This window comes from Corapipo altera, unplaced genomic scaffold, assembly GCF_003945725.1.
Source record: "Corapipo altera isolate COAL_440 unplaced genomic scaffold, ASM394572v1 2b, whole genome shotgun sequence".
Lineage (NCBI taxonomy): Eukaryota > Metazoa > Chordata > Aves > Passeriformes > Pipridae > Corapipo > Corapipo altera.
In genome coordinates this window covers 24,590,434-24,609,097 of record NW_020884874.1, presented here as the reverse complement: position 1 = coordinate 24,609,097, position 18,664 = coordinate 24,590,434, and the positions used below count along the sequence as shown (strand labels likewise).

At 39.9% G+C, this 18,664-nt stretch overlaps 1 protein-coding gene across 1 annotated transcript in view; it reads left to right on the top strand.

The window, feature by feature from the left end:
• The first annotated feature begins 8,686 nt into the window (after positions 1 to 8,686).
• The window catches only part of TULP4 (tubby like protein 4), a 158,650-nt gene continuing 148,672 nt past the window's right edge, over positions 8,687 to 18,664 (top strand). The window contains exon 1 of the mRNA XM_027634093.1: positions 8,687 to 8,754. The gene's annotated coding sequence lies outside the window, so the exon portion shown is untranslated. The remainder of the gene's footprint in view (positions 8,755 to 18,664) is intronic.

Here is an 18,664-nt window from a genome sequence, read left to right as displayed (position 1 = left end):
ACAGTTGACAATTTGAAGACAGACCAGTAAGGGGAGCTCTTACCAACATTTTAAGCTGCTATTAAAAGAATTGCAGCCTGGGCTACGGTTAGTCAAAGACTTATGGTGCTTTGGAGCATTAGATAGGCAGCTAGAGATGAACATTCAACTTCAAAGGATCCTTCTAAAAAATTATTTGCTGTAGGAGATTTTGGAATGTAGTATTTTTAGCTCAGAAATTTCTTAGATGTTTAGTTATCCAATGTTTTCTTTCTGTACTTAGGTACACAGTCATGTTACATTAAAAGGATGAGTCTGAAGTATGGTCTTCCCTTCAAATGTTAACTGGTAGGTCTGTGTATCTCCACACCAAGATCCTACTTTAGGAATTGTTCTAAGTTAAATAATTTTTAGTGGGTGCAAATCAAAAGAAGACGTTGCTTATAAGAAGTAACATTTATGCATTTTCCCCCTCTTTATTTCCTCATAATACAAAATGCATGTGATTGTAGCGTACCTGTTACTCAGAGCACAAGCACCATACTGTATGGAAGACATATACAACATTCAATCTTACTGTATTTCAATCTGCGCTGGGGATTTCTGCATCCCTATCCCTCATCATCATGGTTAGGCTTCGCAAACAAAGATTTGGGATCCCTATCCCTACAGTGTTGCTAATACTACATGGAAATGAGACACATGGAAAGTTCTTCCCTCATTGCCCCCCCCCCCCCCCCAAAATGAATAGCTGTATTGGTTTACACCTATATAAATGTAAAATTCAGTATGTTCTCTAAACAAACAAACAAATACCCCACTACACATACCAATTAAGTTTTAATAAGAAGGGGAAAAGAACCTCAAGGCTTTGAATATTAGTGATTGTGTTTCTCACATAAACAGAAAAAGTAATTTTCTCACTTCTGATTGCATAGCAGTAATAAGAAAATTAACTACAGAATAGAAACAGACTATAACATTGCTGTCAGTGAACAAATTTTAAAAGTGAAAATTTTAGAGTATTACTGTAAGCTTTTAGCTTTTTGTACTTGAGCAATTTTACCTGTTAGTAACAAGTATAAGGTTCCTGAAAGAAATGTCATTTTCAAATTAAAATTTTTCTTTTTCCAAAATAAAAGCAGACTCATAACACCCATGCAGGAATGTGCTTGAACACACCAAAGAAAATCCATCCAACATCAAAACTGACAGATATTTGATTAGCCACATAACTAGCCCCTCATGAAAGAAACAGCAAGCGATATTGCCGGATGACTATAGATTGAAGGAGTTGTCTGTCAGAGCTATACAGTTGTTCATTTTTCTATTACAGAAAAGATGGACGTCATTGTAAATTATAGGACACGCAGAACATTGGGTACACTTGCAGCTGTGAAGAGACCACTCACAGATAAGGAAGTATTCTGCATTTCTACAATGTTGGCATAGGTGATACACTGTTAGTAGTGAGAGATGCACATACCAAACAAGGCCCTATGATCTGTCACCGTTTTGTGTGTTGTGCTCCTGATGTATCAAAGCTAGAGGAGTGAGATCAGAGGATGAAACTGCAAGAAGGCAGGAAAGAGGGGAAGAGTGTTTTAGGATTGCAATTATTATTTCCTGTTAATTCTGAAATTGAACAAAATCAGAAGGAGCATAAAGACTAAGAGATTACACTCAATTAATTTTAATTTTGTATCCAAAAATAGACTTACAATTAACTAGAACTTAATTGGTTTACAAAAGCTCCTGTATTTATCATCAAAGCCAATGTAACACAAGGACTGGGAGTGCAAGTTTTTGTAATTTTATGCCTATTATTTTACCTGTCCTGGATGGGACCACTTTTTCACATGGAATGATAGTGTAGTTTTACTTCCTTTTAATCTTTGCATTCTCCAACACTGGCAACTCTCCTGAGCATAAAATGTGTTTTGCATGTGTGTTGCATGTATATCATTAGATATACAGGTATTCCAGAAGCTAGAGATTCAGCAGAGATGAGTAACCCTGGAATAATTATGGCCTTGTGTATCATCAAAAAGCTTGAAAGTAAAATACAAAAGAAGAATCTCTCTTCAGCTGTAAAATGAAGCATGCTCCCTCTATTTGATTTTGCTTTTGGTCAAAACAAACATTATCTTTTCATTTTAGGAAAGTTATAAAGTCAGTATAAAACTGAAGACAAAAGAGGCGTGGTTTCTTAAGGAATACTTGGAATGGATATTGTTAAGCACAGCCATGACAAGGTCAGTGTGATAGAGGACTGTGACATCTTTCTGCTACTGGCCAGGTCAGCATTTGGGCAGAGGGAGCTGCAAACAGCATTTAAGGGGAGAAACAGAATAGGGAAGATGTGTGGGCAAAACTAAGCATCTGAACAATTCTGTCATGTTGTCCTGAAAACCTGAAGCCTTGGAATTAGTAAATGTTTCCCCTTTTGGCTTTGAGTAGCATTTTTTAAAGCTATTTCTGCCGTTTTAGCCTGTTGTGTGTCAGAATGAGCTGTATGGAGTGGGAAGGAAGGATTCTGAGGGTGTATGTGTTTCAGAAGTTGGTTCCTGAAGTTGTTTGCTACAAGTATGAAAAATTAGACCAAGCTGAGACTGCCTTTTCAACATGCAGAGTTATTCTAGCTCATTTTTTTAACGTACTACAAAACAAAGGGAACTCTGAAGGTCATATAAAGAACTTTTATTGGTTGAATTGCTAACAAGACAAAACCCACTACACCTCTAAATTTGAAACAGTGAAGGAGGCTTTCATGTAGTGCAATTTTCATTATCATGACAGTTACATGAATATCATAACCAAAGCAAGTCATAAAAACAAATACAGAAGACTATGGATGTTGTCTACCTGGACTTTAGTTAAGCCTATGACACTGTCTGTCACAGCATTCTTCTGGAGAAACTGGCTGCTTATGGCTTGGCTGGGTGCAGTGTTCACCAAGTAAAATCTTGGCTGGATGGCTGGGCCCAGAGTGGCGGTGAACGGAGTTACATCCAGCTGGCAGCTGGTCAGAAATGGTGATCCCCAGGGCTCAGTGCTGGGGCCAGTCCTGCTTAATATCTCCATCAATGATCTGTACAAGTGGATTGAGGACACCCTCAGTCAATTTGTGGGTGACACCAAGTTTGGCAGCTGTGTCGATCTGTTGCAGTGCGGGAAGGGTCTACAGAGAGATCTGGATGGGCTGGATTGGTGGGTTGAGGCCAGCTGTATGAGGTTCAGTGAGGCCAAGTACCAGGTTCTGCACTTGGCTCACAATAACTCCATGCAGCACTACAGGCTGGAGGATGAGTGGCTGGAAAGTGGCCCAGAAGAAAAGGACCCGGAGATGTTACAGCCAGTAGGAACATGAGCCAGCAGTGTGCCCAGGTACTAAAGAAAGCCAATGGCATCCTGGCTTGTATGAGCAATGCTGCGGTCAGCCAGAGCAGGGAAGTGACTGTCTCTCTATACTCAACACTGGTGAGGCCACATCTCGAATACTGGGTACAGTTTTGGGCCCCTCACCACAAGAAAGTCATTGAGGGGCGTGTCCAGAGAAGGGCAACAGAGCTGGTGAACAGAATGGAGCACAAGTCTTATGAGGAGTGGCTGAGGGAGCTGGGGTTGTTCAGCCTGGAGAAAAGGAGGCTCAGGGAAGAACCTATTACTCTCTACAACTACCTGAAAGGAGGTTGTGGTGAGTTGGGGGTTGGTCTCTTCTCCCAAATAACAAGCAATAGGACAAGAGGAAATGGCCTTCAGTTGTGCCAGGGGAAATTTAGGTTGGATCTTGGGAAAAATTTCTTCACCAAAAGGGTCGTCAGGCACACTGAAACAGTCTGCCCAGGTAAGTGGTCAAATCACCATCCCTTGAAGTGTTCAAAAGGCATGAAAAGGCATGTGGATGGGGAAGCTGGGAAACATGGTTTAATGGTTAATATGACACTGCTGGGTAAACAGTTGGACTTCATGATCTTAGAGGTCCTTTTCAACCTTAATGATTGTATGATTCTACAGTATGCTGTAAGAAAGATACTCTTCATTGTCCAATAATATTTCTTACAATTTACAGAGGAAAGGGATGTTTTAGAGTCCTTATGCTGAGTAGCATTATAAGCCTTAAGCAGGTGGTGGGGATTTCAAGGGGGAACAAACATAGGAAACCAGGGTGTTAATAAGGCTAACCAGACCTTTCACATCTGGAATTCATTTTGTGTCCTCCTAAAACTAGGATTAAAATGATCAGTGAGATCCCTAATCAGGTATTCGTTAAAGTACGGGATGTTTTTGAAATTATTTGGACCTAGAGCTGCATTCTATCATTGTACTATATTTCGTGAAAACCATAAGAAAAAAAGAAAAAACCCTCAGTATATTCGTAATATTCTTGCAGTGTATTTTTCTATACTTAAGTCTAGGTTGAAATTATTTTTTCAGTGGAGTAAAAGGACTTAAATATTTGATCATGTTCCTTTATAGAACTACACACAGTAATGGAGGCATTATGCTGTAATTATATTGGTTTTGTTTTTGTTATTTTGTTTAGTTTGTTTCTTTTTAAGAATTAACATTTGATCTTGCAGCAACCTCTGTATTTGTTGTATTTTTTATTATGGAGGGTGATAGTAGGGAAGTAATTTGGGACTCTAGTGATAAACTGTGTTTAAGACCTTGAATATTTTGATGGATTTTCCCTTATTCTTTCACATTTTTCAAGAACTCTCTCTTTATATTTGAATGTTGTCTCCATTGAACTTTGCAACAACAACAACAACAAAAAAGGACTGCTTAAGCTTTGCTGTGCTGTCCTCTTACTTAAATTCCTCATGAGACCACACTTAGAAATGATAAAAGGCTTTGAAGAAAGTACATATGGCAGGGGTCTCTGTAGATTTAAGCTAAAAATGATATAAATTTGTATCTCAGCCACTAAGGCACCTGTCTGAAAAGCCTCGGGACTTTGGAAGTATTTCCACCAGCTGCTATTTGTTTTAATATTCTAATGTGGTCTTTGCTGAGCAAGTTATATGAATTGATTTTTTTTAATATTGTAGACATATTCAAAGGTCTCACTTTGAACAACTAGGGTTTTATAATGCTAAACTTTTCATGAAATGCATAAGAAGGGACCCTACCCCAATGCACCAAATAAAATAGGCAAAAATTACTGTGTTTGTTTAATAGAGTAACATATAGACAGTCATGTCTTTCTCTCCTGGCCCTCCTCAGTACCCATTTCAAGTTTAATTTACTATGTTTTAATGTAATTGATCACAATTCTATGCAGAATTCTGGGTGAAGTCTTCCCAATACCACTGGAACACTTTTACATTGCAGATCTCTCTTTGAAATTCTGGGAATATTAACTTCTTTCAGGATCTCATCAAATTGATGCCTCGTGGGTATTCTCTTGCTGACTGAAAGATACAGATTTTTCTCCTCTCTTTTTACTTGATGTCTTCAGTTGAAAATGAACATTTGTAAGTCCTTCAATTAATCACTTTTAACTTTGTACTATCATATTAAATCCTATTCTTTTTAGTGGTCTGCTTCCATGGGTCATCCATTCTTTTCCGAATGATATATCTATTTTAATCTGTATTGTTGATTCTCAAGTCTGTGTTGTCAGCAAACTTTATTACCACACTCATGTTTTTGTTTTAAGGTCACCTAACAAAAATATTGAAAAGGCAAGTATCATGGCTGATTGTTCAGGGACTCCATTTACTGTATTTCCTCAGTTTGTTCTATTTGGAGCACCATCCACTGCCACATTTTAGTTCCCATCCCTTGCCATCTGTACTAATCCTCATTTCTTCATCTTAATATCTTGCGTGGCATAATGTGAAATACTATGTCAAGTTAAAAAAAGCAAAAAACAAACCCACATGAATATATTTCCCTTGTTTAGGATATCAGTCATCTGATGAAGAAAAATGCATTTCTATTCAACTTAGTCTATATTGCCCCATTTTCCCATTTACCAAAGTGTTTTTGTTCTTTTCTAAAAATGTTTTTCAAATCCTTATGTGTCATTCACACCAGATGGATAATTCTGAGCTTGACCTTATTGTTCCCTTTGTTCAATACAGGTACAGTCTCTTCTCTTTTATATGCTAGAGTTGATAGACTTAAAAAGATTATTGGTGCTTTTAATATGTCACTTCTTTTTGTATCCCGGGATGACATCTTGTTTTCCCCGTTCAGGTTGCATTAAGCTCCTCGAAGAAGCAGAGCAAAAATATATATGGAAGACTGGAGCTGCTTCCACGACAAAATGAGGCAGAAGGAAAGCTGGGGTGAACAGCCAGTCCACTAGAGGGTTTAGTTAATCCTCATTCAGCCTGGCTATTCTCCTCAGCTACTGAGGAAATCCTTGCTCTATTGGGGAATCTGCCCAAGCAAGCTTTGTTTCTCTTTCTCTGATGTATTCCTCTGTGGTGGAGGAAAATTGCAAGGTGAGGTACATCAAAAGGAAATGCCTTTTGGAATCATTTGAGCATATAAAGCTAACAAAAATTAGTTAAGTTTGTATATGGAAGAAGTACAAGTGAATAGATTTGCACGGGAAAAAATGAGTAAGTTTGCATGTAAAACTCTCCAATGCATTAAAAATGGAGTAGTCATTTATGCTGTAAATTCAGAGAGAGGTGAAGAAGGAAAGTAGAATAACGGAGGAATCTACAAAAGCAGTTGTTGCATTGTAACACAAGACACTTCAGTACCTATTCTAATTTAGGTCCTGTGAGGGAGTGTTCTGCAAGGGGAACTCTGTGTCTCTTTTTTTTTTTTTTACAACATTTAAAGGCAATTTTAGGCTTCTCAGTTGTATAGCACACGTAGCTGAATTGAGCTTGTGGAACTCAAAGGTGTTGTCAAGTTTTTGTAATAGTCAGCCTTCTGCAGATTTAACCACATGCCAACATTAAATATGTTTCTGCTTACCTGCTAATGATTACATCTGAGAGATACAAGACCATAAACGTATTATGTTGATAGAGTGAGCTGCAGCAATAGTAAACGTGCATTTTTCTGTGCATTTTTATTCAGTCCTCACCATGTAAGGGGGCAGAATGAGTGGGACTCCTGTAAGGTATCACTCAGTCATGATGATAGTTTGTAGAGGCTGGTGAACAACTAGGACACATAGTTTTCTTTTGTGATTATGAACCCAGATACAACTTCTAATGCAGCTGAGAGAAGGGTCTAATAGGCAATACCGTTGCACCATAGTTAATGTACCTGGGTGGAAAGGACAGGGTTACAAAGGAGGTTAAAGCAGCAGCAGTGTTTTGCACACTTCTCTCTGATATTTTTTGTTTTAGTACCGAAATTAAATTCTTATGATGGCCTGTAAATTAGGAATCTAGCTAAGTTAAACACAGGAATTGAGTGATTTTAACTGTTTCGGCTCCTTAAAATTTTCTGCTGAAGAAGTAATTCAAATATACAAAATGTAGACCTACTGGGGGTGGTGGTTGCCTTTTGCAGATATCTAGTGGGTAATTCAGGGACCCTGGTCTCCACAGCTCACCAGTTGAGAACAACTGCTATAATGCACCTAGAAATGGAGCCCTAACTCTCTGATAACTTTTTACTGCACTTTATCTATAGAATCTGTTAAGAGTTGCCTCAGGGTTTAGTCTGTGTACGGTAACTGAAAATCTTCAATAAAAAAGCAACTTTTTTTTCTAAATGAAGATTATATTAACAGATGAAATTTATGCCTAACTCTAATACATTATCTCAGGCTTCAAGTCTTCCAGATTTTCACACACTTAGCTGGCCCTTTTCAAAATTTGGCTCGTTATTGCTGTAGGTTGTAATATAAAATTCTTATGGAACTTTGGGGAATGGTGTGAAAAATATTTACCCTTTTAGTTTCTCAAATGTTCAATAAGTTGTAATTCCTAAAGCCAGCAGGGTATTGGGCCTTTTCGCTTCCTGTTCTCAGTGTACTATTTTTTGGATGGCTTTTCTAGAGCTGATAATTACAGTTTGCTCCTGGTTTCCTTAAACTACTAAGTGCTTCACACTTCTTTTGTTTGGGCATTTTGTTGGTCCTTTCTGAAGAAAGTGAATGTGCACTGAATGTGATACCAGAATACAGCATCAAAGTTTGTTTCCAACACCAATTCCTTTTTTACCGAGGCTCCCCCAGGTCTTGTAGTGTTGATATCTCTAGATTGTATTCTGAATTCTGAGGATAGAGGCATTCTCTCCCGCAAGACACTCCCTTAACCCGTTACTGTAAGCATGATTTTCTCGGAGCAAAGGTTACACTTAGCATGGAACACTGGGCAGCACAGCTAACTTTCACTCACTGTAGCTTTTGGGTTGAGCCAAATTCAGGAATATAGTGGTGTCAGCGCTTGTGATTTTTGCAGGGAGGAGTGTGAGGTACATGACGAGGCTCAATGCCCCAGATACCGGCACCAACTTCTTTTCCTTCTTTCTCAGCCCTAAAGGCAGGAGGGATAAGTCAGCCGTAGGTGCTTTGTTGTCAAATAACCCCTATTTCGTGCAGGCCATTGTGATTCCTGTTTCAGAGGGGGGTGAGGGGCTGAGGGGAGACAGTGGCGGCTGTTTCCCCTTGTCGGACGCGCTGTCACCAGGCCGCGCCGCAGTGTTCCCCCCGCCGGGCTCCCGCGGGGGCGGCTTCGGGGCAGCCCCGGCCCGGCGGGGGCGGAGCCGGCCGGGGCAGTGTGGCGGTCACGTGGCGGGGGTCACGTGGCGGGGGAGCCGGGCCCAGCCGCCGCCGCCGTTCCGGGAGCGGTGAGAGACGGAGCCGGGAGGGCGGGCAGGGAAGGAGGGAGGGAGGGAAGCAGGGAGTGTGGGGGGGAGGGAGGGAGCCCGCGGGCGCGAGCGGCCGCCGCCCGCTTCGCCGCTGCCGCCGCGCCGAGGTGAGTGCGGGAGGGGGGGGGCGCGATGGGCCGGGCGCTGTGCGGGGCCGCGGGCGGCTCCGGGGCTGTTTTCCTTTTGTTCCGGTGGGCGCCGGCGGCCGGCAGGGCGGTCCGCTCTCTGGGGGCGGGGGGGTCCCGGAGCGCCGCCGGGACGGGCGCGTCCGTCGTGTGCCGCGAGCCGCGTCCTTCCCGCGGCGGCTCCCCCGCGCCCCGCGGGCACCGGCCGGGATGAGCCCCGGGAACGGCGGGCGAGGGGTAGCCTGGAGCCCCCGGCCTTCCCTCGCACCTGCGGCTCTGGGCGGGGGAGCTGGGGGGGGGTCTCCGCCCTCTCTCAGAGACTCGGGAGCGGGCGGGGGTCCGGGAGCCGCGGGCGGCGGCGAGGGGAGCGCTGGCTCCGGCAGCACCTGTGACTCTCCGCGCACCGCCCGTACCGCTGCGATGTGTAAACATTATTGTCTTTTCCATCTTATTATTCTCTTATTTTCTTTTTTTTTTTCTCCGACGTCTCTCCAGACCCCCTTACGGGGAGGGGGGCGGGGAGGTGTGGGGGCACACGGTTCGGAAATGTGCCCCACGATATGGTAAAATTCGCCCAAGGAGCGCAACTCCTTCGCATTCTTTCGTGTTGTGTTTTCTCATCGTGCCTTTCAATAAGTGTCTATGTGCGAACGTGTTCCAGCACATTTGCTTCCTAAACGTTTCCGAAAAAAGTGTACGAATCCTTTGCCTATTCAGTGCTTAAATTTGACGTAGACATTAGAACATACAATTAAAACAGCTGTATGGGGTCAGATTAAGGGTCCGTCTTGTTTGGATTCCCGTTTCTGCAAGTGGCACGTAGCAGATGTTTAGGAAACACCATAACAACAGGGTGAGCGTGCTGTGAATCTTTGGGAAAACAGCCAGGCCTCCAGCAATTTGAGGTTAAGGGACTGCCTGAGTCAAATGTGATGGTTTAGTATTTAAGAGTCCTTTTTCTTCCATAATTTAGATATACATGTTTTCAAAAAAGAACAAGGCAAAGGCCTCTATACAGAAAAGTTTTTTTCTTAAAAAAAATATAATTGTGATCATGTTATTGTCATAGGTAGTTTCATTTTGCCTATATTATATTTACCTGTCCAAGGATTACTGATTCATGAGCAACATCCTGTGTTTTGAATAGGTAAGGGATATTTGCAGTGGATATTTTCTACACATATGGAAGCTGTAAATAAAAAAATTGTTTTTTAATGTCTGCTTTTACAAATAATTTGTAAAATGTAAATCTTAACACTAAAAATAACTCTTTAATAAAATAAAGTATAGTAAGAGCTGTGTCAAAATATCAGATGTTTTACTAGAAATACAGTATTGACAGCTTTGAAGATGATTATATGAACCCCTAACATTTAACTATTTATACTTAAGCTTAAAGGGTTAACTTGTTTTCTCAATACATCAAGACTTCTGGTAAAATAATTGCGATAATACCATCACAGATGTTTCCACAATAGCAAAAGCATAGTGATTCCTGGGGATGCTAACTATCAACTTGATCTTTCAATCCTAATTCAAGAAATAGCTTCATGCCAGTAATTCCTAAGATTGCTCTTATAAGGAACATTCGCACAAGTGGGCCTCATTTTTCACAGGCAATATGAATGTCAAGCAAAGTAGAGCTATTTCAAAAAACTGCATATTCCCCCACGCCCCCGGTGGAATTTTATAAGAAGGTCATTATCAGTTTCTTGGGGGCTGAAAGGAGATAGTGGGTTGGTGTGTGTGTATAGATAGATATATAAGATTAAAAATAGCTTACAAAACTGACAATTATAAGTGTTATAAATGATTTTCATAGAACGATGATTATTTTTTTTTTTGTACATCACTTCTGACAACTGCAGAATTCTCACCTAGTCAACAGATGTTTATTGTAAAACCCTTAACATGTTTCATTATTCTATGAAAACCCTGCTCATGTTGAACTATACTGAGCTCATGATGGGCTGTTTAAAATATTCAATATATTTCCTTCAGTAAGGCGATGAATAGCTTTAAATGGTTCTGTTATAACCTTGCACTAAGAAAGCTCTTTAGTGCACCTGATTCCTTTTTATCACAAAAAAAGATTGATTCAGCTGAACTTTCAAATAAAATCAATTTTGTTTATACCTAGCCTCTAGAAAAAGTTGTACTTGTTTTATGTAATTATTAAGCATACTTATAATACACAGCTTTTAGCAGTGCTTTTCATTATTAGGTCTCAAAGCACCTTGCAAAAGAATTCAGTGTAATTATTCTCTTCTTATCTTGGGGTAATTATTATCATCTTATCTAGTGCTCATAAAGAGATCATTGTCTGCCTGTGATTGCTATAAGAAACTCTATAAGAAGGTCTAATAAGAAAATCAGATTTTTTTGTTTAATCCTTTTTTTACACTAAACCCCCACAAACTCACCTTTCTGTTTTGTACAGTTTTCTGTTGCACCATTTTTATTTCATTTAATGAAGACTGAGGTAATTTCTTACTGTACCTTCCATGCCAGTGTTGGAAGCTAAGCCTGTGCTTTACATATAACAGACTTCTCTTAGTGTTAGAAGAGACTTTGCTGAAGGCTTAACCAAATTCATTGATGAGTTAGAAAATTATTCAGGACAGTTCCTGTTAAGGTGATCGAAGTAGTAGTGGTGCACGCCTCTAGTTCAGTTACCAGTGAGCTTGACTGCTAAGAGAGTTAGTATATATGTCTCTTGATATCTATCAGGAAGAAAAGTGTGTGTGAATGTGTGAGGTTACATGGCCAGCATCCTCATGTCTTCTTTGTTTTCCTTCATCTCCACCATGTAGAGCTGGTAGAAATAGTACAGAATCTTACATTTCATTTTTTTGACTGGAACCACCAGTTCCAGTCACAATCAGTGTTCCAGTTTTGTAATGCTCTGGTAGCAGAACAAACTTTTGATGCTAGAGGTGTGAAGTATGCACCCTTAAGTTGTTTTCCAACTACCTCTATCAGTTGGGGTGCGCAGATGATTATTGCTAATTATATTATTGGTGCATGTAAATAGTTTAGTTTAGGTCTTGAAGTCTTCTACTCAGCTGCTATTTTGCAAAATAGGACAAAAAGTCTTTTTTTAAGTTCAAGACAATACATTAAATCATTGCTATTTGGGGATAATATACAAGTTAGGAAATGTATGAAAGGTTTGATAAGGGAAGGATTATAGTTTGGGAACTATGAGAGGAAAGTCCTGCTTATCAAACCTAATTTCCTTTTATGACAAGATAGCCCACCTAGCTGGTCAAGGGAAGGCAGTCGATGTCATGTTTTTGGATTTCAGTAAAGCTTTCAATACTGTCTTTCACAGGATCCTTCTGGACAAAATGTCCAGCACACAGCTGGACAAACACATCATGCAGTGGGTGAGCAATTGGCTCATGGTCAAGCACAGAGGGTAATAGTGAATGGGTAACCTCAGACTGGTGACCTGTCACTAGTGGGGTTCCACAGGGCTCCGTCTTAGGCCCTGTGCTCTTCAACATCTTCATAAATGACTTGGACACAGGACTGGAAGAGATACTGAGCAAGTTTGCAGATGACACAAAACTGGGAGGAGCTGTTGACTCTCTCAAAGGCAGGGAGGCACTGCAGGGAGACCTTGACAAATTAGAGGACTGGGCAATCACCAACCATATGAAGTTTAACAGGGGAAAGTGCTGGATTCTGCACCTGGAACGGGGCAACCCTGGATGTACGTACAGACTGGGGGAGGTGGTAGAAAGCAGTGCCATGAAAAGGGACCTGGGGGTCCTGGTCAATGGCAAGTCGAATATGAGTCAGCAGTGCCCTGGCAGCCAGGAGGGCCAACTGTGTCCGGGGGGGCATCAGGCAAAGCATCGCCAGCCAGTTGAGGGAGAGAATTGTCCCACTCTGCTCTGCACTGGTGTGGCCTCACCTTGAATATTGTGTGCAGTTTTGGTCACCACAATATAAGAAAGATATTAAGCTGTTAGAGAACGTCCAAAGGAGGGCATGAAGATGGTGAAGGGCCTTGAGGGGAAGCCGTATGAGGAGCAGCTGAGGTCACTTGGTCTGTTCAGAACCTGGAGAAGGGGAGACTGAGGGGAGACCTCATTTCAGTCTACAACTTCCTTGTGAGGGGAAGAGGAGGGGCAGGCACTGATCTCTTCTCTGTGGGGAACAGTGACAGGAACCAAGAGAATGACCTGAAGTTGTGTCGGGGGAGATTTAGGTTGGATATTAGAAAAATGTTCTTCACCCAGAGGGTAGTTGAGCACTGGAAGAGGTTACCCAGGGAAGTGGTCACAGCACCAAGCCTGACAGAGTTCAAGAAGCATTTGAATGATACTCTCAGGCACATGGTGTGACTCTTGGGGATGGTCCTGTGCAGGGCAAAGGGTTGGACTCTGTGATCACTGTGGGTCCCTTCCAACTCAGCATATTCTGTGATTCTATATACTAAATAATATGAGAACTGTTGCTAAACAGTATAATGCTATCAAGTAATGTAAGCTTGGATAACTTACAGAACCCTAGAGATCTGCCTGTCTAAAATCTGAATAAAATACCCGGAAGAGAGATTGACTAACATAAATCCTGTCTTGCAGATCATAGGAGGTGTGGATAATAGTTAATGTTGTATAAAAATATCAAAAATGTTACTCTTAAAGTTGTGAACCTTTTATTAAGGAAACAAAGACTTACCTACTGTAATGAAGTGTTTGTTAGAATTCTTTAGGTGTAGTCAGTTATTTGAGTTGGATCTCCGTAGAAACAGTGCCTGCTTGTTGTCAGGCTAGCATCTAGATTTCAGTTAGATTTGCGTGGTTTCAGGTTATTTGGAAAAAGGTCCAAGAGGAAATGTTTTGAGAAGTCCAGTTTCAAGAAACTACCTATTGCTGCGTTCGTTGTTTTTGTATGACTCTTTGTACTGAACCATTATTTTGTATTTGATCCATTATTTCTATGTTGTGTAATTTTTAACTAATGTTGTTGTTTACATTATTTTACAGTACTTAAAAACTTCAGTATGGTTTAAATGGTAATAGTTTTCACTTTGTGCTTATACCTGTGAAAGACCTTAGTATTATTCAGCTACGTGCCATACCACTGATAGCTATATCAAAGCTGATCTTAGGAATCTCCCACTGGAAAGCTGGGCTGTTTGTGTAGTGTGGAGGTCCTTTGTTGCTTTCTGCGTAGTTTGAGAGCTAGCAGACCCAACTGGTAGTCATACACTTTCCTGGGTGTGAACAGCCTCCAACATCCTTGTCTAGTGCAAAATACTTTTTGCAAAACATTTACTTGAAGAATGATTCTCCCATTAGAATATAAAGATCTAGCATTTCTCAATAGTCGTATCAATCCGTCCTATCAGTTCTTCCTCTGCTTTGTATGTGCAGTGGAATAGATTCCTCTCCTTTGAAGACAGTCTTTTCACTAAATACTTGTTGAAGCAAATATCTTGCAGCTTAACTGCTTTCTAAATAAAGTCTTCATATATCTATTGTTTCACTAGTTTGGACGGTAATCGCAATGTAAAATTTCAAAGAAGGCCAAATCCATTCACATAGCCATTTAAAGAAAATTCTTTACCAGTGGTACCTGGTGCCATTTAAGCAGACAAAAACATAGAAAGGAGCCATGAATGTTGGACACAATATGAAAAGAGAATCTTTTTGCATGTATAGTAAGAATATGATAGAAGAGCAGTATTTTTGAAGATAAGTCGCAAATGAAGTTATTGTAAAAAGCAAAGGTTGACTGCCTGCTGTGATCGTAATGGATCACAGTCCACAGGAGGCTCTTTAGTTGCAGAAAGACCATAACTAACAAAATTCTCAAGTTGTGAGAGGGAGAAAGCACTCTCACTTTTATTCTCTTTTGGGTGCAGTATTTAGTACAGTGGGAACCCATATCTGTTGGGCATCCAAGCATTAGTAGCAATGTTATTGCTGCCTGTGCTTTATAAAGAACAGATCTCTCTATTCTAATGAAAAGGTGGGATGACTTTTAGGAAATCCTTTCAGTTGTAAATACCTAAAAAATAAAACAGAACCCTAGAGATCTACCTGTCTAAAATCTGAATAAAATACCCGGAAGAGAGATTGACTAACACAAATCCTGTCTTGCAGATCATAGGAGGTGTGGATAATAGTTAATGTTGTATAAAAATATAAAAAATGTTACTCATAAAGCTATCTTAAGTGTTAAGTAAAACTTTTAAGGGGGAGTGAATTCAACTAAGGGAGAAGGAGGAAGAGTTATATATTTGTGGTGTCTTTCCCAACTCTCACGAGTCATGTAAGTGTATTAAGAACTGTTACTATATAAATATCTTGGCTGCCATACAAGTGCCCTACATAGTGTTTGGAAATGAGGGACTTGAACAGTGTAGGTGTTGAACCAGCTTTAGATATTGTACCTTCCTTTTTCCCAGGCACAAAAATATGGACCTAAGAATGGTGTATCAGCTCAGACCAGAGATGTTTCTACATTAGTATCTTGTTTTTAACAGTGAATGATAGCAAATGCCCAGGGAAGAGTATCATAGGGTGTGCAAATACCTGAGTGTCTGAAGGGAAATATCACTGATTTCTAATAGGATGCAGTTTAGGGGTCTCTGGGCAGATGGTTTGGTAATTAATCACATGGGTTGTAATAGTTATGAATTTATGCATCTTTTTTTTGAATCTGCGATAGGTTTAGCATCTGCTACATCCTATGACAGAAGAATGACAGAAGTTTAAAGTGTCCATTTTTAGTTAGACTTACCACTGTAAGAGTTACAATCCTCCACTTCTTTCATTTTATATGGTGTAAAACCAAGTTGGTTTTAATTTGTAAAATTTTATACGAAACTTTAATGGATAAAGTTGAGTTCTTGATGTGTACATATGGAATGTGAGGCCCTGTGTGCAAACTCTCGTTTACTGAGAAATACAAAAAAAGAAGTCTTCATAAAATCTCACTTCCACTAAAGTCCAGTTTATTTACGCCTTGCATTTATCTTAACATGGAACCTGGAACTGCTTATAGCCAGTTTTGCTCTTAGCAATGTGTCTTTTTGTAAAGACCATGGTGTTCATGTCTGTATATGAATTCTACCTATAAAAAGCTGACCTTTGAAAAGTAGTTGCCAGGTTTGTAATTTTTTACAAGAATAAAGGAAGTTTTGATGGAGATTTTGGTGTGAACTTTCTGTAATTGAGTAGCAGAGGACACATATCTGTATTTGTCATATGGTCATTCAAGAAAAAAGTAAGGCATTCCGGAATAATTTGGAAACAGAACACTATGTTAATGAAATGGCTCTTTCCTATGGTCAATAACCGAGAGAAGAAAAGACAATGCAGAAAGAATCGTGTCTTGCCAATACCATCCAAGGAGTCTTTCTGCTGTGCCTTTTGCAACTGGACTTGTCTCTCTCGCGTTGGCCTCTTTAGCCACCAGCATGCTTGTAGCAAATGTGGGTAGAGCCCTTTCCAAACCTTAGTTTGCAAAGCCTAACCATGACATGGTCAATACCCAAATTTTCACTTAATCTGTGAGGAAACAATGATATAAATCAAATGGGTTTGATGTGCATTTCCAGACTTGGATTGCTCTGGAGTCTGTTGAGTACTTTTGCAGTTTGATATGAACTTATCCCTGGTTTGGATTCCTACTTCCTTCTCTTAAATGTTAGGGTTTGTTAGCAGATCTTTAATGATGTTTAATGATGTCTAAGGCAAAGAATCCTTTATGGCAAATATTTTTTTTTTTTTTAATTTGTCAGAACAGAAAATGGGGCCACAGCTTCCATTGTCCATTAGCTGTTTATTAATTCAATTAACTGAAACTGTGAAAGTGGTTGATTCTAGGAGAGATTTAAATAAATGTATTTGAATTTTATAATGACATGGGAAGCTATGCAGTAGAAGTCTGCTACCTTGCATGAATAATGAGGTGATAAAATTATACCAGCTTGTGTTACAGGTATGCACTTTGGAACCATTTGATGTTTTTCCAAAGTGGAGATAAAGATATAAAAAAGATTAAAAAAAAGATTAGAGCAGTGGAGGCAGGGACACAGTTCTTCTAAGGATATCTATATCATCTTATTGGGAACTGTAATAAACCACTATGAGCAGGAATTAGTCTGTTCTCTCAACAAAAAAAACTTTCATGCATCGACAGGGTTCTATTAAAAGCAAATACAAATCACAAGATTAAGTGGTTAAGTCCTCTTCCTCTGAGTTACAGACCTTCCAGAGGTGGATTCTTACCAGATTTTGCCAGCCCACTGAGGAGACATTCTCTCTTCCTTTATACCAGCAGAATAACCCTGTGGAACATGTATTAAATCCAATATAAGTTATTTCCTAGTGTTACAAAGAGAATTTTTGAATTTGAAAGTCTGTTCACTGGAGCTGTAATGAGATTGAGAAAAGTGTACTGTATAAAAAAAGTATCATTTGAGCTCAATACTAGTGCTAGGAGTATGATGGCTGTACAGTATTAGTCCCTCCTCGCAGAAGCATCAGGGGCTCATGCTGGGTAAATGCGTTGACAGCATCTCCTGGAAAATGTCTAAGCTTACATGCTGTAAGTCTTATTAGCAAGATGCTAGTCTGCTCTTCTACAGAGGAAATGGACATGGAGTGAGGACATAAGGGAAACAGAGCAAAGATGATGTGTACAGACACATTTCATGCACATAATGTAAGTAGTTGACAAAAATTGTGTATTACGTACTTCCTATTACGTCAGCAAATTGCTTACTCTCCTCTTTAGGAAAACATATTCAGTCAAAAAATACCCATATCCAATGGATAAATATCCAATACCTGAATGACAGAGATATGGTGAAGCCAGTGAAGACACATGGACAGGGCTGACATGAAGCAGTATGAGGATTTAATAACCATGTTGACTCTTAGAGGCAGGATTCACAATGGCTTTTTAAAGGAAGGATTTTAGAGTCTGGCTTTGGTGACTTTTGCATGGTATCTTCTAAATCCTATTAAGGAGTTATAGAGGACTTTGTTTTCTTAATTGTTATGGACAAGAAGTTAATAATGGGAAAAAACCAAAACCAAACTAGTACTTATTTTTATTAACAAAGGAATTGGAAATTGCTCTCTCTTCCAAGGATTTAAATGAAAGACCACTGATTAGATAGTGATGATGTAGCTAGGGAGATGAGGAAGAAGATTATATGGAAAATTCTTATAATACAGTTTCATTTTCAGTACTATACTGGTGGGTTTTGCAGTCATTATTAATACAGAAAACAGATGACCTGAATAGTGGTTATTCTGGGCTAAAAGTGACCAGTGATGCTGAAAGATCTCACAAAAGATTGCCTCCTATTTCCATGAGATGCGACAGTAAAGTCTTTTGTCCCTGTCATAGGGAGGTTATATTCCAACGGTTGGATAGTTAATTGTCTTCCCCTTCTCCCTTTAGAGTTTGCTTTAAATATTTCTAGAGTGAGGAAGCTTCTAGCCGGTTTGGAGAGAAAATATTTGTGATTTAACTGTCCAGTACTGTAGTGCCAGAACAAGCTCTTGCAGTTAAGAGTTGGATGCGGTGATACTTGCAAGTCCCTTCCAACTCAGAATATTCTGTGGTTCTGATTCTGTGATTCTGAACTTTAAAATAGCACTGCTCACTGAAGCTTCAGAAATACTAGGAAAACTCTGATCCCTGATTTGGATTTGAATTTGTGTCCATCCTTGTCATCCAAGGATTCACGGGGAAACCAAGAATTAGCCAGCATTTGCTTTAATGAA